General features: G+C 38.8%; 1 pseudogene; it reads left to right on the plus strand.

Annotated features, from left to right (window-relative positions):
* Positions 1-24928: 24928 nt before the first annotated feature.
* On the plus strand, positions 24929-25136 carry LOC143659555 (guanine nucleotide-binding protein G(I)/G(S)/G(O) subunit gamma-10 pseudogene; annotated as a pseudogene).
* Positions 25137-25483: the final 347 nt, after the last annotated feature.

Below are 25483 nucleotides of genomic sequence, written 5' to 3' on the forward strand. Positions count from 1 at the left end.
TGTCCTTGAGTTCCCTGATACCTTGTTCAAATTTTTCCATTCTTTTCCGGATAGTTTCTGTTTCTTTTTGGAATTCAGATGTTTCATCCTCCAAATCACTAATTCTATCTTCTGTTTCTTTAAATCTGTCGTTGTAGGTATCCATTGTTTTTTCCATCTTTTCTACTTTATCTTTCACTTCCATAAGTTCTGTGATTTGTTTTTTCAGTTTTTCTATTTCTTCTTTTTGATCAGCCCATGTCTTCTTCATGTCCTCCCTCAATTTATCGATTTCGTTTTTGAAGAGGTTTTCCATTTCTGTTCGTATATTTAGCATTAGTTGTCTTAGCTCCTGTATCTCATTTGAACTATTGGTTTGTTCGTTTGACTGGGCCATATGTTCAATTTTCTGAGCGTGATCCATTATCTTCTGCTGGCGTCTGGGCATTTAGTCAGATTTCCCTGGGTGTTCAACCCCACAGGTTGAAAGATTTTTCTGTGCAATCTCTGGGTTCTGTTTTTCTTATCCTGCCCAGTAGGTGGCGCTTGTGGCACACGCTTGTCTACAGGTTCCACCAGTGAAAGTTGCTGTGGGTCCTTTAACTCTGGAAAATTCTTGCCGTAGGGGAGGTTCAGCAGCCGAAGCGTCTTGGAAGAGTGCCAGCCGGCCTGAGGTTCCGAATGCGGGGAGGGTCGCCGGCCGCTGCAGCACGGGAGAGCGTCCGGCCGAATTAGCTAGTCGGCCCGGGGCGCCAAGCGTGGCGGGAGGGCGCCAGCTGTCGCAGCCCGGGAGAGTGCACTGTTCCCAGCCGGACGGGGGAGTCACGTGTTTGGAAGGGATCCCCCAGTCACTGTTCTCCGCAGTCTGGGGATTTCCGACCCAACTCTCTCAGTTGGTCCAGGGGGCCTCGCGTGGTGGGGGCACCAGCCGCCGCGGCCTAAGGGGACCGCCTGTCCAATTCTACCAGCTGGTTGGGAAGGTGGAAGGGAGGGACTCCGGTCGCTTGCCGTCCCACCCAGGAAAGCCCGTGCCCCTTGGTGATCTCACCGGAGCTGGTTCTCCCAGATAGTCAGCCGTTCCAGGATGGGGTACGCCGTCCCTTTGTTCTCCCTCGTGGCTCCGGGAGCTGCTCTGTATTATCTTCACTCCCCCAGTAGCTGTTCTGGAGGAGGAAAGGTGAGGGTGGCAAGGCTGCCAAGGCTGGTGGCGGAGGAGCCGGTGAAGGCGGAAGAGGGGAGAGAAGGGCGGGCGGGTCCGCTGCTGCGGGGCATGGGCGCCGCGCGGCGGGTTGGCGGACAAAAGAGGGGAGAGGAGGGCGGGCGGGTCCACTGCTGCGGGGCGTAGGCGCCGCGTGGCGGGCCAGCGGACAAAAAAGACTGTAGGATTTCTTTATATATTGTGGATTTCAAACCCTTATCACATATATGATTGCCAAATATTCTCTCCCATTTAGTTGGCTGCCTTTTCAGTCTTTTGACAAAGTCCTTTAAAGCACAGAAGTGTTCAATATTGAGGAGTTCCATTTTTTATTTCATTGCTTGTGCTTTGGGTGTAAGGTTTAAGAAGCTACCACTTAACATTAGGTCTTGAATATTTCCCTGTATTTTCTTCTAGGAGTTTTGTTGTACCGACTTTTATATTTAAGGCTTTGATCCACTTTGAGTTAATTTTTGTATAGGGTGTGAGGTAGGGATCCTCTTTTGTTCTTTTGGATATGGATATCCCATTCTCCCAATACCACTTGTTGTTCTGTTCCAATTCAATGGATCTGGGAGACTTGTCAAAGTCAATTGACCATAGTTTTGAGGGTCTATTTCTGAACTCTCAATTGATTCCATTAATCAATATGTCTATCCTGTTGTGACCACTGTGGCTTTATAATAACCTTTAAAGTCAGAGAGTGTAAGTCCTCCCACTTTGTTCTTCTTTTTCAGGATGTTTGTGGCAATTCAAGTCCCCTTTCTCTTCCAAATAAATTTGATAACTAACTTTTCCAGGTCTGCAAAGTAGTTCATTGGAATTTTGATTGGTATTGCATTGAATTTGTAGATCATTTGGGATAGAATTAACATCTTAACAGCATTTAGCCTTCCTATCCATGTACATGGAATATATTTGCACCTACTTAGGTCTTTGATTCCTTTTAGCAATATTTTGTAGTTTTCTGTGTAGAAGCCCTTTACATCTTTGGTTAAGTTTACTTCTAGATACTTAACTTTTTAGCTGCTGTTGTGAATAGAATATTTTTTCTTAGTTGCTTCCTCAGTTAGCTCATAACTAGTGTAAGAAACACTTCTGATTTTTGTGCATTAATCTTGATCCTGCCATTTTGCTGAATTTTTTTATAAACTCAAATAGCTTTGTTGCAGATTTCTCAGAATTTTCCAAATACTAGATCATGTCATCTACAAATAGTGAGAATTTTACATCTTTCTTTCTGATTTTCATGGCTTTTATCTCTTTTTCTTGTCTACTTGCTCTCGCTAAAACATTTAGCACGATGCTGAATAACAGTGGTGTTAGTGGGCATCCTTGTCTCATCCCTGATCTCAGGGGGAAGGCTTTCAGTCTCACACTGTTGAATATGAGTTGGCTGTGGGTTTTTCATGTATGTCTTTAACATATTGAGGAAGTTTCCTTCAATTTGTAACTTTTAAAGTGTTTTTATCAAGAAAGAATGATGATTTGGAGAATTTCTGATATTCTTGCAAGCAGCAGGGACAACCAAATCAGTAGGCTGAGCCCTCAATCTTAGGGTTTGCCCCTATGAAACTTATTCTTGCAAAGGATAGGCTAAGCCTACTTAAAATTAGGCCTAAGAGTCTCCCCCAGAGAACCTCTTTTGCGGCTCAGATGTGACCTCTCTCTGTAAGCCAACTTGGCAAGTGCACTCACTGCCATCTATTTTATGTGGGACATGATTCCTAGGGGTATAAATCTCCCTGGCAATGTGAGACAGAAATCCCAGGGTGATTCAGGACCAGTCAACGAGGGATTGAGAAAGCCTCCTTGACCAAAAAAGGAAAGAGAGAAATGAGAAAAAGTTTCAGTGGCTGAGAGATTCCAAGCACAATTGAGAGGTCATACTGGAGGTTATTCTTATGTATTATATAGAAATCCCTTTTTAGTTTATGGTGTATTGGATTAGTGGAGGGCAGTACCTGAAGCTGTAGAGCTATGTTCCTACAGCCTTGATTCTTGAGGATGATTGTATAAAGATATAACTTTTACAATATGACTGTGTGATTGTGAAAACCTTCAGTCCTATGCTCTTTTTATCCAGAGTATGGACAGATGAGTAAAAAAGTATGGATAAAAATTTTAAAATAATAGGGGAGACAAACATTAAAATAAATGGAGTAGATAGAAACACTAGTTGTCAATGAGAGAGAGGGGAAAAGGGTATGGTATGTATGAGTTTTTTCTTTTTTATTTCATTTTCTGGAGTGATGCAAATGTTTAAAACAATGATCATGGTGATAAATATGCAACTATATGATGATATTGTGAACCATTAATTGTATATCATGTATGATATATTTGTGTGTTAAGAATGTTTGTATTTTAAGTTTTATCAATAAAAATATTTTTTAAGATAATAGGGGGAACAAAGGGTAAAATAAATTGGGTATATGGAAATAGTAATGGTAAATGAGAGAGAGGGTTAAGGGGTATGATATGTATGAGTTGTTCTTTTTTCATTTTATTTCCTTTTCTGGAATGATGCAAATGTTCTTAAAAATGGACATGGTGAGGAATACACAGCTGTGTGATGATATTGTGTGCCATTGAATGTACACCATGTATAGAATGTATGTGTGTAAAGATTTGTCAATAAAAATATTTTAAAAAAGAAAATGAATGCTGAATTTTGTCAAATGCCTTTTCAGCATCAATTGAGATGATCATATGATTTTTTCCTTTTGATTTGTTAATGTGTTGTATTATATTATTTGATTTTCTTGAGTTGAACCATCCTTGCATGCCTGGAACAAACCCCACTTGGTCATGGTTTATAATTCTTTTAATGTGCCATGGACTGGGTTTGAAAGTATTTTGTTGAGAATTTTTGCAACTACACTTATTAGGGATCTTGGCCTATAGTTTTTTTTTTTTTGTAATATCTTAATTAGGTTTTGCTATTAGAGTTATGTTAGCTCCATAGAATGAGTTAGGTAGTGTTCCCTTTTCTTCAATTTTTTGGAAGAATTTGAGCAGGAATGGTGTTAATTCTTCTTGGAATGTTTGGTAAAATTCCCCTGTGAAGTCATTTGGCCCTGGGCTTTTCTTAGTTGGGAGATTTTTGATGTCTGATTGAATCTCTTTATTTGTGATTGGTGTGTTGAGGTCTTCTATTTATTCTCATGTCAGTGTAGGTTGTTCATGTATTTCTAGGAAATTGTCCATTTCATCTACATTGTCTAGTTTGTTGGTATAGTTGTTCATAGTACCTTCTTATGATTTTTTTTTTTATTTCTTCAGGGTGCATATAAATGACCTTACTCTCATTTCTGATCTTATTTATTTGCGTCTTTTCTCTTTTTTACTTTGTCAGTCTATCTGCTGACAAGTCAGCTTGTCAATTTTGTTGATCTTCCCAAAGAAGCTATTTTTGTGTTTATTAAGCCTCTCTATTGTGTTTTTTGCTGTTGTTGTTGTTCTCCAATCCATTTATTTCTGTTTTAATCTTTGTTATTTCTTTTCTTCTACTTCCTTTAGGGTTATTTTGATGCTCTTTCTGTAGTTTCTTTAGTTGTTTATTCAGATCTTTCTTCTTTTTTAATGTAGGCATTTGGAGTTATAAATTTTCCTCTCAGCAGTACCTTCACTGCATTCCATAGGTTTTAATGTGTTGCACTCTTGTTTTCATTTGTCTTCAGATATTTATTGATTTCTCTTGCAATTTCTTCTTTGAACCACTGATTGTTTAAAAGTATATTGTTTCACCTCCATATATTTTTTAAAGTCCTGGTTCTTTGGTGCTTATTGATTTCCAGCTTCATTCCATTGGGATCAGCGAAAGTGCTTTGAATAATTTCAATCTTTTTTAAATTATTAAGACCTGTTTGGGCCGATCATATAAGCTATCCTGGAGAATGTTCCATGAGCACTTGAGAAGAATGTATATCCTGCTGTTTTGAAGTGCAGCAATCTATATATGCCTGTTAGGTCTAATATATTTTTATAATATTATTTAGGTTCTCCATTTCTTATTGATCATCTGTCTGGTATTCCATCTGTTGAAGAGATGGGTGTGTTGAAGTCTCCCACTATTATTGTAGAAATATCTATTCCTCCTGTGCTGGTTTGAAACTGTTATGTAGTCCCAGAAAAGCCAGGTTATTTTAGTCTTAATCCAATCTTGTGGGGACAGACCTATTGTAGGGTGGGATATTTTGATTATGTTGTTTCCATGGAGATGTGAACTGCCCAACTGTGGGTGTAACTTTTTGATTAGATTATTTCCATGACACTGTGACCTTGTCTATTCAAGGTGAGTCTTAATTAGTTTACTGGAGTCCTTAAAAGAGCCAATACAGAAAACAGATGCCTAGATACAGATGTTTGGAGATGCAGAAGGAAAGCCCCTCAGTAGAAGCCATAAGGACCCACAAGTGCTGAAGGAGCCATTTCAAAGCCTACCCAGGAGGACCAACAGACATAGCCATGTGCCTTCCCATACAGTAGAGGAACCCAGATGTTGCCTTTCCTGAGTAGGCATCATCTTCTTAGTGCCTTAATTTGGACATTTTCACAGCCTTATAATTGCAACTTGTAACTTAATAAATACCCTTTGTAAAAGCCAATCCACTTCTGGTATATTGCATTCTGGCAAACTAAAACAACTTAAGTTTTGCTGGTGTTCACCTCATGTACTTTGGTGCACCTTGATTGGGTGCATAAACATTTATGATTGTTATTTCTTCTTGGTGAAGTACCCCCTTTTTAATATGTACTGTCCTTCCTTGTCTCTTAGGACATCTTTACATTTAAAGTCTTTTTTTTTCTGATATTAGTATAGCTACCTGAGCTTTCTTTGGATTACTACTCACATGAAATATTTTTTTCCATCTTTCACTTTCAACCTATCTGTGCCTTTGGGTCTAAAAAAAGTCTCTTATAAATAGCATTTAGATGAACCATATTTTTTTAATCCATTCTGTCAATCTGTGTGTTTTGATTAGGAAGTTTAGTTCATTAACATTCATAGTTATTACTGTAAAGGCAGACTTTTTTTTCTGTAAAGGCAGTTCTTGAGTCAGCCATCTATCCTGTGGTTTTTGTTTGTCAGATCTATTTTTTCTCTCTCTTTTTATCCTTTAAATTATCCTTACTAATGTTTTTCAATTATGTACCCTTCTCTAGATATCACTCTCCTGTCTTTTTTTTCAACTGAAAGAATTCCCTTTAGTATTTCTTGCAGGGCAGGGCTCTTGTTAACAAATTCTCTCAGCATTTGTTTATTTGTGAAAATTTTAAACTCTTCCTCATTTGTGAAGGACAGCTTTGCTGGAGAAAGAATTCTTTGCTATCTATTTTTCTCTTTCAGAAGCTTAAATATATCATACCATTGCCTTCTTGCCTCCATGGTTCCTGATGAGTAGTCAGCACTTAGTCTTATGTGACTTCCCCAGTACATGGTGAATCACTTTTCTCTTGCTACTTTCAGGACCCTTCCTTCTCTTTAGTATTTGGCAGTCTGATTAGTATGTGTCTTGGAGTGGGTCTATTTGGATTTATTCTATTTGCATTTCATTGGGCTTCTCTGATTTGCATGTTTGTGTCTTTTATAAGGGTTGGGAAGTTTTTCCTAATTATCTCCTCTAATAATCTTCCTAGCCCTTTACACTGCTTTTCTTCTTCTGGACCACCAATCATTCTCATATTTGTATGCTTCATGTTTTTAATCATTTCTCTGAGATCCAGTTCAAAATTTTCCATCTTTTTCACCATTTGTTCTTTTGTACATTCAAATTCAGTTGCTCTGTCCTCTAGTTCATTTCTTCTTCTGCCTCTTCCAATCTACTGTTGTATGTCTCTAGTATATTTTTAATTTGATCTGCAGTATCTTTAATTTCTGTAAGATCTGCCATTTTTCTACTTCTTATTTAAAATTCTTCTTTATGCTCTTCTAATGTCTTCTTGATATCCTTTATCTCTTTAGCCATCTCACTGAAGTTATATAGAAAATTTGTTTGAACATCTTTGATTTGGTATTCCAAACTCTGTGTCTCCTCTGAATTTTAATTTGATCATTTGGGTTAGCTGTATCTTCTTGCTTTTTCATGTGCTTTGTTATTTTTTGCTGGTTTCTTGGCATTTGGTTATCTTGTTAAGGTTGTTTTGAAAGTTGATTTCCTCTACTCGTGTAAGATTTTGTAGTTGCTTTAGTTTGCATTGAAGGTCTCCTTTAGTACTTGGTTTGTCAGTAATTCCCAGCCCAGCCAGGTCTGGGACCTCATGCAGGGGTGCAGCCCTTTTCAGAAGTTTATTAAAGGCTGGGCAGAAAAGTAGCTTACCAGACTACACCTTCTCAGTCTTCCCAGCAGATGGTACATTTGGGCCATCTCTTCTCCTCATCCCTGCCTCTCCCTGACTGCACAGCCTGCTGGGCCAGGACCCACCAGGCAACAATACAGTCAATGCTGCAGGCCTCTGTGCATGCTGGAAGCTGCCAACTCCAGGGGTAGAGGATTGGCACTCCGCCCCTTGGCCAAGACCCTGCTTTTAAGCACACAGGTCTACTGCTTCCCAGACTCCTATGTGGAAAGACCTTGAGCTGCAGGACTGACAGGTTCAACTTCCACAGCCAGCAGCCAGCCCAGGAGTGCACTGATTTTCACTAGTCAGCAAGACTCAGGCTGGTGTGCATCCACGAGCCTTGCGGAGGAGAGGGAAGGGCACCTGGCATTGCAGTGCAGCTCCCTTCCTTACCCCTGCCTTGCCACTTGTGCATGCAGTGAGCACCCTAGGCCTCCATGGAGAAAGGATGGAGGCAGTAAGAATTTAAGAGGGAAAAAAGTAGTTTTATACATTTATCTGTCTCTGTTACAATTTCAGTTGCTTTTCATTTATTCCTAAAGATACAGAGAATGAACAGAAGACACCTAAAAAACTTTAGTCCTACTTATACTGTATAAAATACCTGTCCCTGGAGAGGTGTATTTTGGCTAGTGAACACTCTTTAGGTCCATGTCAATGAAGAGGACCCTTTACCAAAGATTGCAAGTGATGAATCAAGGGAATACAAAAAGCTAAGGGTAAAGAGCCAATGCTGATAAATTTAGAGAAAAGGGTTGAAATGTCAGAAAATCAAGATGGGAGGATAGAAATTGATATTTTTTAGGCCCAGTGTTTATTATATAAATTGTTTATAGCAGTAGGGTTTAGAGCAAAAATGCAAAGAAAAAAAGATACAAATTCATTGAATAATAACATTGAAAATGAGGTTCTGCCTTTTCATGAGCCTATAAAACATACAGACATTGTCAGAAACACCTCGCTTGACTTACTTTAAAATTTCACTCATTCAAGAATTAATTTCTGAATACCTTCCATGTGCAAGGTGTTGCCAATCAAAAGAGGTGGGTTCTCTGCCCAATGCACTCAAATGACCAATTCCTGAGACACTGGGGTTTCAAAGAGTGAAAGAATTTATTGTTAAGCATGAAGCAGAAAATCAGATAGCTTATTGGCCTAAATATCTGTCTCCCTGAACAGCAGGTAATTCTGATAGTTTTATAATACCAAAAGACGGTCAAGTTTTAGGATAATGTTCTAGTTTGCTAGCTGCTGGAATGCAATATACCAGAAACGGAATGGCTTTTAAAAGGGGTGATTTAATGAGTTGCTAGTTTACAGTTCTAAGGCCAAGAAAATGTCCCAATTACAACAAGTCTATAGTAATGTCCAATCAAAGGCATCCAGGGAAAGATACCTTGGCTCAAGAAGGCCAATGAAGTTCAGGGTTTCTCTCTCAAGTGAGATGGCACATGGGAGACACAGTCAGGGCTTCTCTCTCAGCTGGAAGGGCACATGGCAAATACGGCATCATCTGCTAGCTTTCTCTCCTGCCTTCTATTTCATGAAGCTCCCCGGGAGGCGTTTTCCTTCTTCATCTCCAAAGGTCACTGGCTGGTGGACTCTGCTTCGTGGTGCTGCAGCATTCTCTGCTCTCTCTGAGTCTCTCTTCATCTCCAAAATGTTTCCTCTTTTATAGGACTTCAGAAACTAATCAAGACCCACTCAAATGGGTGGAAACATGTCATCCCCTAATCCAGTTTAACAACCGTTCTTAACTAAATCACATCAACCAGGGAGATGATCTCATTACAGTTTCAAATATACAGTATTGAATAGGGATTATTCTACCTTTAAGAAATAGGATTTATATCAAAACATGACTTTTCTTAGGGGGCATACTTCCTTTCAAACCAGCACAGATAATGAGTACAATGGCTTGAGATGATGATGTTAGAGATGAGTTAATTATTGAGCATGGGCAGACTGATTGCATGCTTAGCCACCAAATACATATTTTAGTATTTAGTATTATACTGAGGTGCACATCACTTGTAGGTTAAAGTTTAAGCTACTGCACTTGTTAGGCAGGCCAATTTTAGTGAGATCCAGCTCTGTCTAGCAAGATAACTGTGAAACTGGGGTAGATTAGTTCTGGGTTGACTCAAGGCCCTTCATTAATAAACATTAGGGCTATCTTTAGTGGTCATAATACTCTAAAGTTGAAAGACAGGATTAGGGGGTACAAGATGGGTCAGTCACAAGATTTTCACAATCACAAGATAGAGGTTACATAGTTATACATCATTATCAAAGACCAAAACTGGATAATAATTCAATAATATCAGGTATTTCTTTCTGGCTATTCTAATGTTCTTCAAAGTAAAAAAAGAAATATCTATATAATGATTCAGTAATCATAATCATTTGTTAAATCCTAACTTCTCAGTTACAAAGGCACTGCACAAAGTCCCTGCTCTCACGGGCCTTCCATTCTACTGGGGGGAAGGCAAAGACCAAACCAGACAAAATAAATAGATTATGTCAGGCAGTCATAGAGGGAGGAAGAAAGGAAACATCTGTACATCCCCCAAATTCTTGAGAGCAACCCAAAGCTGGTTAAAGGTCCTAGTTTGGGGAAAGATACACTCTAAATTAGATTTTTAAAGTAACTTTTATAGATTGCAAGTTCTGGGCGGACCCTTAAAGTTCATAGTTCTAAGCAGCATTTCCAATTTTCTAATTACAGTCTAAGTACTTTTTAGTTGTGCCAATGGAATAAGGCCTATATCACACCTGTGGGTATGGATGGATACATGTAGTATGTGTTACTATTTATATATGTATATATCACACAATACTAACATATATCATATGTTAATATAACTATAGAAATAGATTTTTTTAAAGATGGATTTGTGGAGCCTTTGATCATCAAAGTACAGTGGTTTAAAAACTTGTCCTTGGATGGGCAACAGTGGCTCAATGGCAGAGTTCTCACTTGCCGTGCCAGAGACCCAGGTTCGATTCCCAGAGCCTGCCCACACCAAAAAAAAAAACAAAAAAACATGCCCCTCTATTTTTTGACACTCACCCTATTGAAAGGTGAGGTCTATGTCCCTTACTCTTGAATCTAGGTAAGCTGATGAGTGCTTCAACCAAGACAGTATGGTGGAAATAATGCTGTGCTATACCCAAAGTTGGCCCATAAAAGACAACCCAGCTTCTGGCTTATTCACGCACACTTAGAACACTGAGCCATAATAAAGTCTGACTAGCTCAAAGCCATCAAGCTATGAGAAGCTGAGTCACATGGGGAGGCCATGTGGAGGCATCTGATTGGGAACCCTAGTATTTAAGTGGGCCCAATCCAAGTGTCAAGCATGTGAATGAGTGAGACTTCAGACAACTCCAATCCCTAGCTGGTGGGTCACTCTCAGACTTTGAGTCTTCACAGCTGAAGGCCTAGACATTGTAAAGTAGAGGCAGAATCCACGAGTATAATAAAGTGGTCATTTTAAGCCGCTAAGTTTTGGGACAACTTGTTACATAGCAGTAGTAACTGTAGCACCACACTAGGCAGGAACAGCTAGGAGCAGAAACAAGAGGACCAAAGAGAATGAGAGAAAGATAGATCCATGACTGTGTTTCTCATGCTCTATGGTCCACGGGGAAAGAGAAAGACCAACTCTATTTGAAGAGTGAAAAGTGTGGTTAACAAGAGCATCATTGCTGAACCCTCAACCTACACAGAATAGAAAAATAAAAGAATCTCAGTCAAATAAGTTCCGTTGCTCCAACAGTAATGACATTTAAAGAAAGATGAAAAAGGAGTGAATAAAATGCTTTCCTTGGTAAATATTTTTGGTTGTAAGGTCTCCACATTGGGGGTAGAATTTAGATTTTGGTCAGTTTCGCTTTATGTAGACGGTTCCTCAGTGACTGAAGCAAATGTCCCTGAGTGGCTCCTTCCTTTTTTTTTTTTTATTAATATTTTTATTGACAAAACAACATATAAACACAAACATTCTTAACATGTGAACATTCCATACTTGGTGTACAATCAGTGGCACCCAATATCATTACACAGTGGTATATTCATCACCATGATCATTTCTTAGAACATTTGCATCACTCCAGAAAAAGAAATAAAAAGAAAAAAGAAAAACTCAAACATACCATACTACCTACCTCTCCCTCTCATTGACCACTAGTATTTTCATCTACCCAATTATATATAATTTTTTAATTTTTATTAATAAAATCAATCAACATACAATGTTTTTTTATCACAGAGTTGTATATTCATCATGATCATTTCTTAGAACATTTGCATCAATTCAGAAAAAAGAAAAACAGAAAAAAAAATTCATGCATACCATACCTCTTACCCCTCCCATTCATTGATCACTAGCATTTCAATCTACTAAATTTATTTTGACATTTGTTCTCCCTATTATTTATTTATTTTTAATCCATATGCTTTACTCATCTGTCCATAAAGTAGAAAAAAGAAGCATCAGACACAAGGTTTTCACAATCACACAGTCACATTGTGAAAGACTCCTTCCTTTTAATATTGATCTGGTTCAGAAATTGACACACTAGGCCTGGGGGCTAAATCCAGCCCAGTGTCTATTTTTCAAATGGCCCAAGCTGAGCATGGTTTTAATATTTTTTAAATGGTTGCATCTTAAATAGCTATGTACTTACATAATGACTCCTTGATTCTCTTTTTGACTTGCAAAGCCTAAAATATTTACTATCTGGTCCTTTACAGAAAAGGTGTGTTGACTCCTGATCTAGTTCCAAAAACAGAACAAAGACTAAAGAAAATTAGAGATTACAGCAGAGACTTGTCTAGATAGTGGAGACTTCAGTCCCCCAGGAAACAGAAATCAGAAATGACTCAGAACTATTGAGACAGATCTCGTGGATTAATGCGACCCAAAATTCAATAATCTACTTTAAAGTTCTTTCTTTTTGTCCATAATGTTTTAACATTCTGAGGAAAATGACACTTTTCTTGTTCCTCAGGGAACACACTGATATTCCAAAAGGATGTTCTTTGAGATGTAATTCCGATATAATTGAATTATCTCATAATTTTAGGATGCTGCCGCTGGAGGGCATTTAGGGATTATCTAGTGCAACCTCTTTTTCCATGTAGAAGGATTGACTAAGAGGCCTGAGGAATGTGACTACCCACCCAGGGCCAAAGGCTTTCACTAATTCACTGCAAGGGGAACGTCGAGGACACAGCAAAAACACAACACACAGAAGAGATGTGTGAGCCCAAGATGCTGGCTTCATATATCCAAGTGGGTAAATTCACCAGTACGCCTGGGCCAAGCACTGCCTGCTAATCACAGTCACACAAAAAACAGAATTTAAAACCTTCTCAGTGCTCTGTGACTAACGGATGACCGTGTTTGCCACACAACAGCCCCTAGTGTAGGGAGGCGAGTGTGGAGTGCTCGGTGGCCTGCGCTTACTGTCCCTAACAGCCCCTCACTGCAGGCAACTCTCCCGAAGCAACTCTCCTAACCCACACAACCCCTACCCAGGACAGGCTGTTATTTCCCATGTTCTCCTCCCCTTCTTTTTCTTTTTCTCTCCTACGTTTCTTCTCTTATTCCTCTTCTTCTTTTTTTTGCAATTTTGTGGCAAAGTTAATAGAAGATTATAATCATCACTCAGTTGGGAAAAACAAAAGTTTACAGGCACTAAAAACCTTGACAGATTTACTGCTATTCAGAATGAACAACTCACTCAAGGGATCCCCATGTTGGCAGTTTATTTTTTAAAACACCACCCCAGTTACAACATTTTCTTCCTTGTCCACCATTTCCTTAACAGAACAAGTTATAACATTGGGGAGTGAGGGGAGAAGTATCATCTTTGCGGACTGATTCACTTGCAGAGGAATCATGAATAATAACGATTTTCAAAAGCTCCTAGTTTTACTCAGGCAAAGAGTAAATGACAATTATCAGAACAAATCTTGTTTACCGCAATGTAGTACAGCCTTGAATTATTGCAGTGCAGCGGTTATAATTTACTAAAGAATATTCTCAGCCCAAACACCAGACAAATGATAATCACTCAACTCAAAACCTTAAGAATTAGTGCAAGCGTTGCTGTTTTAATAATAATAACCAAAATCGTTAAGGCTGTTCTGGCAGCGAGTCCTTGACGCTGACAGCTTCCTCTCCTGACAGCGGAACCTTCTGCTCCGCCATTGAACCGCGCTGCCCTCACATTGAATCGTGGTCCTTCCTTTCATCTAAAAAGACGGAGCCCATCCCCAGCGTTTCAGTTCTTCCAGCAGTTCTTCAATTCCGGTGCATCGGCAGAAGAGTGTGACAGCCACCCACTGGTCAGTGAGGTAGGCCTGCGGGAGGGTGAAACAGTTGGAAGGCTCCGGGTGGTCCACCACGTCGAAGGCCGGGTCGTCACAGACGCCGTGCAGCCGCAGGGTCTGCACGATGGTGCTGCTGAAGCCGTTCTCCTGAGGAAGCCCACCACCTTGTCCTTCAGTTGCTCGCCGAGTCCGCCGCTGCAGCCACTTGGCCCAGGGAGCCACTCAGCCCGCAGGCTCACCCTCCACCGCCCGCATCAAAGCTCACCACCAAGTTACCTTCCTATACCTCTTCTTAAACAAAAAAAAATTTTTTTTCTTTCTAATTCTATTCCTAGTCTTTCTACTTTTGATTTTGCTCCCCATGTTGGTGATTTTTTTTTTCCATATTTATGCTGCTTAAGTGACCAGTTGCTTCTAAGTAGAGAGTCCAAGTGAGAGTTTGTCAAAGGCAGCAGGGAAATTACCTGCGGGGTCAGAGTCCAGACATCTGAGTCTAGGGACGGTATTGAAAAATGCAATGAAAACATTCTTTGATTAGTCAAAACATATCGTGGTGCCTTGAAATTAGAAAAAGTTGGAAAGGATATAGCTCTTCCCAAAGGAAATACATCCCACATATCCCTGGGAATTATTCCAAAGTATACTCACCTGTGGAGTAATTTCCAAGTAAGTAGTCAAAAAGCCTGGTTAGGGAAAAATGCGTCTACAGGATTCATGTGGGCTGCTACTGATTTCTTAGGATTATGGATATTTTTACTAGAGAATCAAGGAAATTTAAGGAACGTTGCAATATAATCATTGCGTGATTTCTGATGTGTGCCAGGGTTCCTCTTAGCCAAAAGTATTATGATCTGGCTATTTGGCAAAAGTGCCTGATTTTAAAGTGTAAATGCTGAAAGTTTCACTAATTGCCTAGTACAGACTGCCTAACGAAAAGCAGGGGCTGATGCCAGGTGGGTAGGTTTTGTGCAGTAAGGATTGTTGGAGCAGTCGCAACTACTGCCACCACTCCTTTTCTCGTTGCTGAGCTGTGCTGTCCTGCTGGACTTTCACCCATGCCTGCTCCATTCCAGCAGACAGAGCTCTTCTAGAACTGGGCCGTTTGCAACTCTCATACCATCCTCAACCAATCAGGTGTAAAGACAGAGGGGTGACCAAAAAAGAAAAGAAGAAAGTTCTAAATGACCCTCTACATACTATGATTTTGAATTTCATGTGTCAAACGAAGAAAACAGAGCGTTCTGCATGGCAGAACAATACAAGATCTTAAAAGTTCTACTAAAGTTCTTCAACTTTTGTCAGTCTAGCTAATTCTGGAACGTTTGTCAGCACTTCCTTAGAATGGTGCCAGTCATGTCTGTACTCACCTGTATGTGAGGAAGGTTGGACAGAAATCAAAGTTTTAACTTACTGAAATGCAATCCTTCGTGGTAAAAACGAACACTGTATTGACCTGAGGGCAGAATGTTGGGGACTGGATCATAAATAGGGCAACCCTATAATTTGTTGTCCAAACCTGACACTTTTGACAATGAAAGGGACAAATTAATAATCATGCCAGAGCAACTAGAAAAAACTCAGCATATCCCAGGCAGGCCAAGAAGAATAGACACCCTAATTATATGGGGTAGAGGGTGGAGGGGTGCTGGAGGGTTTCTCTCTCTACATCTAATGTCTCATTTTCCTCCCTCACTTCCCTAGGGTCTTCTCCAGCATCCCAACTATTTTTCTCATTTATATCCACTGGAATTTGGGCTGAATTTAACATAAAACTGAAACACTAAGGCTAGTTTTACCTATACTTGAACTTCAGCTGCTACCTACATTTCACAGCAAAAAAGATGTAGTTTTCGGGGAACTCCAGGGTGGCTTCCAGTATGGCTACTGGATGTATAGCATTTATGGGAAAAAATTAATCTGTACTTCCTGTTTTTCTCTTGAAAAAGAACTTTATGTCCCCTTTCTGGCATGCTAAAAGTCAACAGTGTTAGAATGTTAATTAGAAAGTGAATGAGGTTTTATGTGGAGTAGCTTGTAGATCAGTAAAGTCCTATGTGGCACTCACATGGCTTCCCATAGCACCCCTAGGGAAAGGGAGAACAAGTCCGCCTTATTCATAAGTGTGCACATCCATGCCAAATGCCTGAGGTACACACACCATGCTTGTCACAAGACATAATCATGTCTTCATAAAGTTAAAGGAGAAGAGCAACCTGTGATGGAAAGCCTATTGCCCTCAGGGATTTCAAGAAAATGTCAGCAGTTTCATATCAGACAGAGAGAAAGGTCAGAGGATAGAAGGAAAATGAACTCTCAAACAACTTTTGAAAACTGGCTTTTAAAGTGGGAGACAGGATATCTCTACCTACGACTTGGACCAAATACCTGTTCTCACACTTCTGGCATGAATGGGATCTGGGAATGAAAACACTCTCAAGCAGTGTCTGTCTATGTTTCACAGGCACATGGGAATCATCATCAAAACAAAGAGGGGCACTTTAATGTAATAACAGTGATTTAAACAGTCTAAATTTATGCAGAACTCACTATGGATCACACACTTCTCTGAGTGCTTTTCCTATATTGTCTCAGGGAAAACCTGGGCTTAGGGTCATACAGATCTGTGTCTGAGTCTTGGTTCTGTCACTTTCTGACTGTGTAGTCATGAGTAAAAATGCTCTTCAACTGCTCTAAAATCAAGTTCTTCAAATGTAAAATACTGTTAGGGCTATTGTGGAAATAGATGAGATTAACTGTAAAAACTTCATTTCATCTATTTCTACAATAGCTAGTAAATAGATAGGAACAGGAGCAGCTAGTAAATAGCCAGGAACAGTACAGAACAAATCCTGTGACCATGTCAGTGACTGGACATACAGCATACCCCAGTCGGGACCAGCTGGACCAGCTGCGAGCCTCCCCAGAACTGTGAGCCCCCAGGCTGTGTTGTGGGTGCCCCCAAAGGAGAAGAGAAGGGAAAATAAGAAGAAAAACCAATGGAGGAAATTATCACTGAAAATTTCCCAACTCTTATGAAAGACTTAAAATTACAGATCCAAGAAGTACAGCGTACCCCAAAGAGAATAGATCTGAATAGATGTACACCAAGACACTTTCTAATCAGAATGTCAGATGTCAAAGAGAAAGAGACAATCTTGAAAGCAGCAAGAAAAAAGCAATCCATCACATACAAGGGAAGCCCAATAAGACTATGCGAAGATTTCTCAGCAGAAACCATGGAGGTGAGAAGACAGTGGGATGGGATGATATATTTAAATTACTAAAAGAGAAAAACTTCCAACCAAGAATTCTATATCCAGAAAAATTGTCCTTCAAAAATGAGGGAGAAATTAAAACATTTTCAGACAAAAAAATCACTGAGAGAATTTGTGACCAAGAAACTGGCTCTGCAAGAAATACTAAAGGGAGCACTAGAGACAGATATGAAAAGACAGGACACAGAGATGTGGAGAAGAATGTAGAAATGAAGACTCTCAGCAAAGGTAAAAAGAAGAAAAATTAGATATGACATATAAAATCCCAAAGGCAAAATGGCAGAAGAAAGTACTGCCCTTACAGTAATAACACTAAATGTTAATGGATTAAACTCCCCCAATCAGAAGACATAGACTGGCAGAATGGATTAAAAAACAGGACCCATCTATATGCTGTCTACAGGAAATGCATCTTAGACCTAAGGGTAAACATAGGTTGAAAGTGAAAGGTTGGAAAAGGATATTCCATGCAAATAACAATCAGAAAAGAGCAGGAGTAGCTATGCTAATGTTCAAGAAATTAGAGTTCAAATGTAAAACAGTTAAAAGACACAAAGAAAGATACTACATATTAATAAAAGGAATAATTCAATAAGAAGACATAACAATCATAAATATTTATGCACTGAGCCAGAATGCTCCAAAATACATGAGGCAAACATCAAAAACACTGAAAAGAGAAATAGACATATATACCATAATAGTTGGAGATTTCACTTCCCCACTCTCATCAATGGACAGAACATCAAGACAGAGGATCAATAAAGAAACAGAGAAATTGAATAACACAATAAATAAGTTAGACTTAACAGACATTTATAGAACATTACACCCCATAACAGTGGGATATAGCTTTTTCTCAAGTGCTCATGACCATTCTCAAAGATAGGGCATGTGCTGGGTCACAAAGCAAGTCTCAATAAATTTAAAAAGATTGAAATCATACAAAAACACTTTCTCAGATCATAAAAGAATAAAGTTGGAAATCAATAATAGGCAGAGGGCCAGAAAATTCACAAATATATGGAGACTCAACAACACACTCTTAAACAACCAGTGGGTCAAGGAAGAAATTATAAGAGAAATCAGTAAATATCTCGAGGCAAATGAAAATGAAAACACAGCATATCAAAATTTACGGGATGCAGCAAAGGCAGTGCTAAGAGGGAAATTTATTGCCTTAAATGCCTATATCAAAAAAGAAGAAAAAGCAATTTCAAGGAATTAACTGTCCACTTGGAAGAACTAGAGAAAGAATGGCAAACTAACCCCGAAGCTAGCAAAAGGAAAGAAATAATGAAGATTAGAGATGAAATTGAGAACATGAAAACAGTCAAGAAAATCAACAAAACCAGAAGTTGGTTCTATGAGAAAATCAGTTAGATTGATGGACCCTTAGTGAGGTTGACAAAAAGAAGAAAAAAGAGGATGCAAACAAATAAAATCAGAAATGGAAGAGGAGACATAACCACCGACCCAACAGAAATAAAGGAAGTAATGAGAGGATACTCTGAACAACTTTATGCTAATAAACTTGACAATGTAGATGAAATGGACAACTTCCTAGAAAGGCATGAACAACAAATATTGACTTGAGAAGAAATAGATGACTTCAACAAACCAATCACAAGTAATGAAATTGAATCAGTCATTAAGAAGCTCCCCAAAAAGAAAAGTCTAAGACCAGATGACTTCACATGTGAATTCTACAAAACATTCAAGAAATAATTAGTACCAATCCTGCTCAAGCTCTTAAAACAAATTAAAGAGGAGGGAAAACTGCCTAACTTATTCTACGAAGCCAACATCACCCTCATACCAAAGCCAGACAAAGATATTACAAAAAAAGAAAACTACAGACCAATCTTTCTTATGATATAGATGCAAAAATCCTCCACAAAATTCTTGCAAATCGAATCCAGCAGCATATTAAAAGAATTTTACACCATGATCAGGTAAGATTCATCCCAGGTATGCAAGGATGGTTCAACATAAGAAAATCAATTCATGTATTACACCATATCAGCAAATCAAAGCAGAAATAATGCATGATCACTCAATTGATGCAGAAAAGGCATTTGACAAAATTCAACATCATTTCTTGCTGAAAACACTTTAAAAGATGGGAATAAAAGGGAATTTCCTCAAAATGATAAAGGGAATATATGAAAAACCCACAGCTAACATCATCCTCAATGGGGAAAAACTGAAAATATTCCCCCTAAGATCAGGAAAAATACAACGATGTCCACTATCACCATTGTTATTCAACATTGTGTTGGAAGTTCTAGCCAGAGTAATTAGACAAGAAAAAGAAATACAAGGCCTCAAAATTCAAAAGGAAGAAGTAAAACTCTCACAGTTTGCAGATGATATGATATGTCAAAACTCCCCAAAAATCCACATCAAAACTACTAGAGCTAATAAAGAGTACATCAAAGTAGCAGGTTACAAGATCAACACTCAAAAATCTGTGGTGTTTCTATACACTAGTAATGAACAATCTGAGGGGGAAATCAAGAAAAGAATTCCATGTGCAATTGCAACCAAAAGAATAAAATATTTAGAAATAAATTTAACTAAGGATACTAAAAGCCTACACAAAGAAAACTACAAGAACTTGCTAAAAGAAATCACAGAAGACCTAAATAAATGGAAGGGCATACTGTGTTCATGGATTGGAAGACTAAATATACTTAAGGTGTCAATTCTACATAAATTGATATGTAGATTCAATGCAATACCAATTAAAATACCAAAAGTTTACTTTTCAGATAGACGATAAAGACTGAGATGGTATAATCTAGGAATGCCTAAAGTACATAATGATAGTGAATAAATGTACAAATTAAAAAAATGTCTTTGCATGAGGGAGAACAAAGGAATGTCATTACTGCAGGGTGCTGAAAATAGATGGTAATTAATATTTTAAAATTTTGCCTTATGTGTGAGACTAAAGAAAAAGTTTATTTGGTACAAAATTTGTATTTTGACTAGTGCATTTGCTAATATAACTTATGTGGACAGCTTAATTGAACACCATAAATACATGGAACCTTGAGTAGGACATGAGATTTTGTTGGTTTGTCCAGAGTGATGCCCTGATAAATCCCAGAGTGATTTGAACAGTGAATAAAAAATTATTGGCAAAATAATTATTGGCAAATTATTATGGTGAGAAAGGGGGAAAATTCAACTTCCCCAAGTTGAATTCTTGATATTCTCACAAGCAGTGTGGACGAATGCTATAGGCTGAGCCCCCAATCTTGGGGGTTGTTCATATGAAACCTAACCCCACAGGGGATAGATAGGTCAAGCCTACTTAAAATTAAGCCTAAGAGTCACCCCCAAGAAAACTTCTTTTGTTGTTCAGATGTGGCCTCTCTCTCCAGCCAATACAAGAAGCAACCTCACCACCCTCCTCCTGTCTATATGGGACATGACTCCCAGGGGTGTGGACCTTCCTGGCAATGTGGGACAGAAATCCTAGAATGAGCTGAGACTAAGCACCAGGGGATTGAGAAAACCTTCTCAACCAAAGGGGGAAGAGTGAAATGAGACAAAATAAAGTGTCAATGACTGAGAGATTCTAAACAGAGTCGAGAGGTTATCCTGAAGGTTATTTTTACAAATTAAATAGATAACATCTTGTTCATCAAGATGTAACAGAGAGGCTGGAGGCAACTGCCTGAAAATGTGAAGCTGTGTTCCAGCAGCCACGTTTCTTGAAGATGACTGCATAATGATATAGCTTTCACAATGTGACTGTGTGATTGTGAAAACCTTGTGTCTTATGCTCCTTTTATCTGCCTTATCAACAGATGAGTAAAACATATGGGCTAAAGATGAATAATAGGGGGAACAAATGTTAAAATAAATTTAGAATGAAATGCTGGTGATCAGTGATGGGGAGGGGTGGGGGGTATGGTATGTATGGATTTTTTTCTGTTGTCTTTTTATTTCTTTTTCTGAATAGATGCAAATGTTCCAAGAAATGATCATGATGATGAATCTGCAACTATGTGATGATATTGTGAATTACTGATTATATATGTAGAACAGAATGATCAAAAGTTACAAATATTTACTTTTTTTGATGTTTTTTGGTATTTAAAAAAATTTTAAATTAGTAAAAAAAAAAAAAGCTTACTTTTCAGAAATAGAAAAACCAATAACCAAATTTATCTGGAAGGGCACTGTGCTCCAAATAGCTAAAAATATCCTGAGAAAGAAAAATGAAAAAAGAGAAAGAGAAAAGTCATGCTACCTGACTTTAAGGCATATTATGAAGCTACAGTGGTCAAAACAGCATGGTACTGGCGTAAACATAGATGTACCAACCAGTGGAATCGAATAGAGTGTTCAGATATAGACCCTCTCATCTATGGACAATTGATCTTTGATAAAGCAGTCAAGCCAACTTACCTGGGACAGAACACTCTTTTCAATAAATGGTGCCTAGAGAACTGGATATCCACATGCAAAAGAATGAAAGAGGATCCATATCTCACACCCTAAACAAAAATCAACTCAAAATGCATCAAACACCCAAACATTAGATCTAAGGTCATAAAACTGTTAGAAGAAAATGTAGGGAAATATCTTATAAATCTTATAATAGAAAGTGGCTTCTTAAATCTTACACCCAAAGCATGAGCATTGAAGAAAGAAAGAAATAAATGGGAAATCCTTAAAATTAAACACTTTTGTGCATCAAAGAACTTTGTCAAGAAAGTAAAAAGACAGCCTACACAGTGGGAGACAGTATTTGGTAACAATATATCAGATAAAGGTCTAGTATGCAGAATATAAAAAGAGATTGTTCAATTCAACCACAAAAAGACAGACAACTCAATTATAAAATGGGCAAAAAACATGAACAGATACTTCTTAGAAGAGGAAATACAAATGGCCAAAAGGCACATTTCTGTGGCTATTAGGGAAATGCAAATCAAAACCACAACGAGATAGCATCTCACACCTACCAAAATGGCCATTATCAGTAAAACAGAAAACAAGTGCTGGAGAGGATGTGGAGAAAGAGGCACACTTATCCACTGTTGGTGGTACTGTCAAATGGTACAACCTCTGTGGAAGGCAGTTTGGCAGTTCCTCAGGAAGCTAAGTATAGAATTGCCATATGACCCAGTAATACCATTGCTAGATATCTACTCAGAGGATATGAGGGCAAAGACACAAACAGACATTTGCACACCAATGTTTATAGCAGCATTATTTACAGTTGCCAAGAGATGGAAACAGCCCAAATGTCCATCAACAGAAAGTGGCTAAACAAGCTGTGGTATATACATACGATGGAATAATATGCAGCTTGTAAGACAGAATAAAGTTATAAAGCATGTAACAACATGGATGGACCTTAAGGACATTATGCTGAGTGAGATTAGCCAGAAACAAAAGGACAAATACTGTATGGTCTTACTGATATGAACCAACATTAATGAATGAACTTGGATAATTTCAGTTAAGAACAGACGTCATCAGGAGATAGAAATAGTGCAAATATTGTGTAATTGGAACTGAAGGGATACAGATTGTGCAATGGGACTGATTGCAAAAATTCAGAAATGGATAGCACAATACTATCTAAGGATAATACAATACTATTAGAACACTGAATGAAGCTGAATGGGAGAATCATAGAGGGAGGAGGCCTGGGGGCACAAATGAAATCAGAAAGAAGGACAGATGATAAAGACTGAGATGGTATAATCTAAGGATGCCTAGAGTATATAATGATAGTGACTAAATGTACAAATTTAAAAATGTTTTGCATGAGGAAGAACAAAGAAATGGCAATAGTGCAGGGTGTTGCAAATAGATGGTAATTCACATTTTTAAACTTTAACTTATGTGTGAGACTAAAGCAAAAATATTTATTTGGTACAAATTTTACATTCTGACTGGTGCATTTCCTAATATAACTTTTGTGGACAGCTTATTTGAACACCATACCTACATGGAACCTTGAAAAGGGCATGAGATTTTGTAGGTGTGTCCAGAGTGATGCCTTGATAAATCCCAGAAGGATTTAAAGAGTGAATAAAAGGTATTTGCAAAGTTCCCTTTTGGGGAATTGTGAGAAAGGGGGAAAATTCAACTTCCCCAAGTGGAGAATTCTAGATATTCTCATAAGCAGTGGGGACAACCAAAGCAATAGGCTGAATCCCCAATCTTGGGGGTTGTTCATATGAAACTTCATCCTGCAAAGGATAGGCTAAGCCTACTTAAAATTAGGCCTAAGAGTCACCCCCAAGAGAACCTCTTTTCTTGCTCAGGTGGCCTCTCTCTCTCAGCCAACACGACAAGCAAGCTCACTGCCCTCCCCCTCTCTATGTGGGACATGACTCCCAGGGGTGTGGCCCTTCCTGGCAATGTGGGACAGAAATCATAGAATGCGCTGGGACTCAGCACCAAGGGATTGGGAAAACCTTCTCGACCAAAAGGGGAAGAGAGAAATAGACAAAATAAAGTGTCAATGGCTGAGAGATACCAAACGAGTTCAGCAGTTATCCTGGAGGGATTAAATAGATATCCCGTTTTTAGTTAAGGTGTAATGGAGAGAACTGAAGGGAAGTGCCTGAAACTGTAGAACTGTGTTCCAGTAATTATGTTTCTTGAAGATGATTGTATAATGATATAAGTTTCACAGTGTGACTGTGTGATTGTGAAAACCTTGTGTCTGATGCTTCTTTTATCTATCTTATGGACAGATGAGTAAAACATATGGATTAAAAATAAATAAATAATAGGGGGAACAAATGTCAAAAAAATTTAGTAGATTGAAATGCTAGTGAACAATGAAAGGAAGGGGTAAGGGGTATGGTATGTATGAATTTTTTTCTGTTTTCTTTTATTTCTTTTTCTGAATTGATGCAAATGTTCTAAGAAATGATCATGATGATAAATATACAACTATGTGATTAAAAAAAGACTATTCGTGTTGTATGTTGATTGGTTTTATTAATAAAAATCAATTTAAAAAAAGGAACATGATCCTTCGTGGGGTACATACAGCCTCCAAGCTATCATAGGCACCCTGTAAGCATTCAGAGGATGCAAACTGGTGCTTGGTGAATGTGGTGGTACAAAGCTGTATATACCCCAGAACGACATGTTCTTAAGCTTACTTGATTTCTATTTGTGAAACCATTGTAAGAAGGACCTTTTGATGAGGCTGTTTCAGTTAAGGTACTTCAATAAGGATGGCTCTTAATCCTATTACTAGAGTCTTTTTAAATGGTATAAATACAGAGAGAAAGCGAGACAGAGAGAGCCACAGGGAGCAAGAAGCTGAAATGGAACCCAGATAAGAAGAGAGAGACCAGGAGATGCTGCCATGTTCCTTGCCATATGACAGAGGAGCCAAGGATCACCAGCACCCAGAGCCAGAACACCAGTCTTCAGGGAAAAAGCATTGCCTTGGTGATGCTTTGATTTGGACATTTCCTGGCCTTAAAACCATGAGCAAAGGGCCATCCATGCTGGCTCAGCAGGTAGAGTTCTTGTTTGCCATGCAGGAGACCCGGTTCGATTCCTGGTGCCTGCCCACGCAAAAAAAATTTTTAAACCATGAGCAAATACATCCCCATTGTTTGGGCCTACCCATTTCATGGTATTTGCCTAAGCAACCTAGGAAACTAAAACAGTGAACATTGTCTGAAAGCCAGTGAGTAGCTAGCCTTTCTGATATCACATGATATGCAACATTCACGAGTGCCCATTAACTTTAAGAAAATTGCACCCGCCGAGCCCAGTGCCGCGGCCATGTCTACCAGGGCCAGCATGAACGCTCTGCAGTGCCTGGTGGAGCAGCTCAAGCTGGAGGCCGGCGTGGAGAGAGGATCAAGGTCTCTCGGGTGGCTGCAGAGCTGCAGCAGTACTGCGTGCAGAATGCCTGCAAGGATGGCCTGCTTGTTGGGGTGCCAGCGGGAGCAACCCCTTCCGAGAGCCCGGATCCTGTGCTTCACTCTGAAAACTGTAGCGATGTTCATGGAGGAATGCCTTCAAGCACAAGATGAGCAACTGTCTCCAAGTTTCAAGAAAACTCTTTTCCTATGGGCTGGTCCTATAGCCAAAATTCTACAAAAATTGATACGTTTCTGCTCAAGGAAGGAAACTGTGAGAGAGTGAATCTTTTAAATAATAATGACCTGGTTCTTTTGATAAAGTGCTTTATGCTCAAACAAAAGTCTTACCACCAAATATACCAAAATACATCTCTTTCATAAGTGAATTACCAGTGTTTCTATACCTGGAATACCATATATATTTTTTTTATTGGATGTTTACATTTTAGGAAGGAAAACAGTTTTGTTTTTA

Source organism: Tamandua tetradactyla, chromosome 2, assembly GCF_023851605.1.
Source record: "Tamandua tetradactyla isolate mTamTet1 chromosome 2, mTamTet1.pri, whole genome shotgun sequence".
In the NCBI taxonomy this organism is placed as follows: domain Eukaryota; kingdom Metazoa; phylum Chordata; class Mammalia; order Pilosa; family Myrmecophagidae; genus Tamandua; species Tamandua tetradactyla.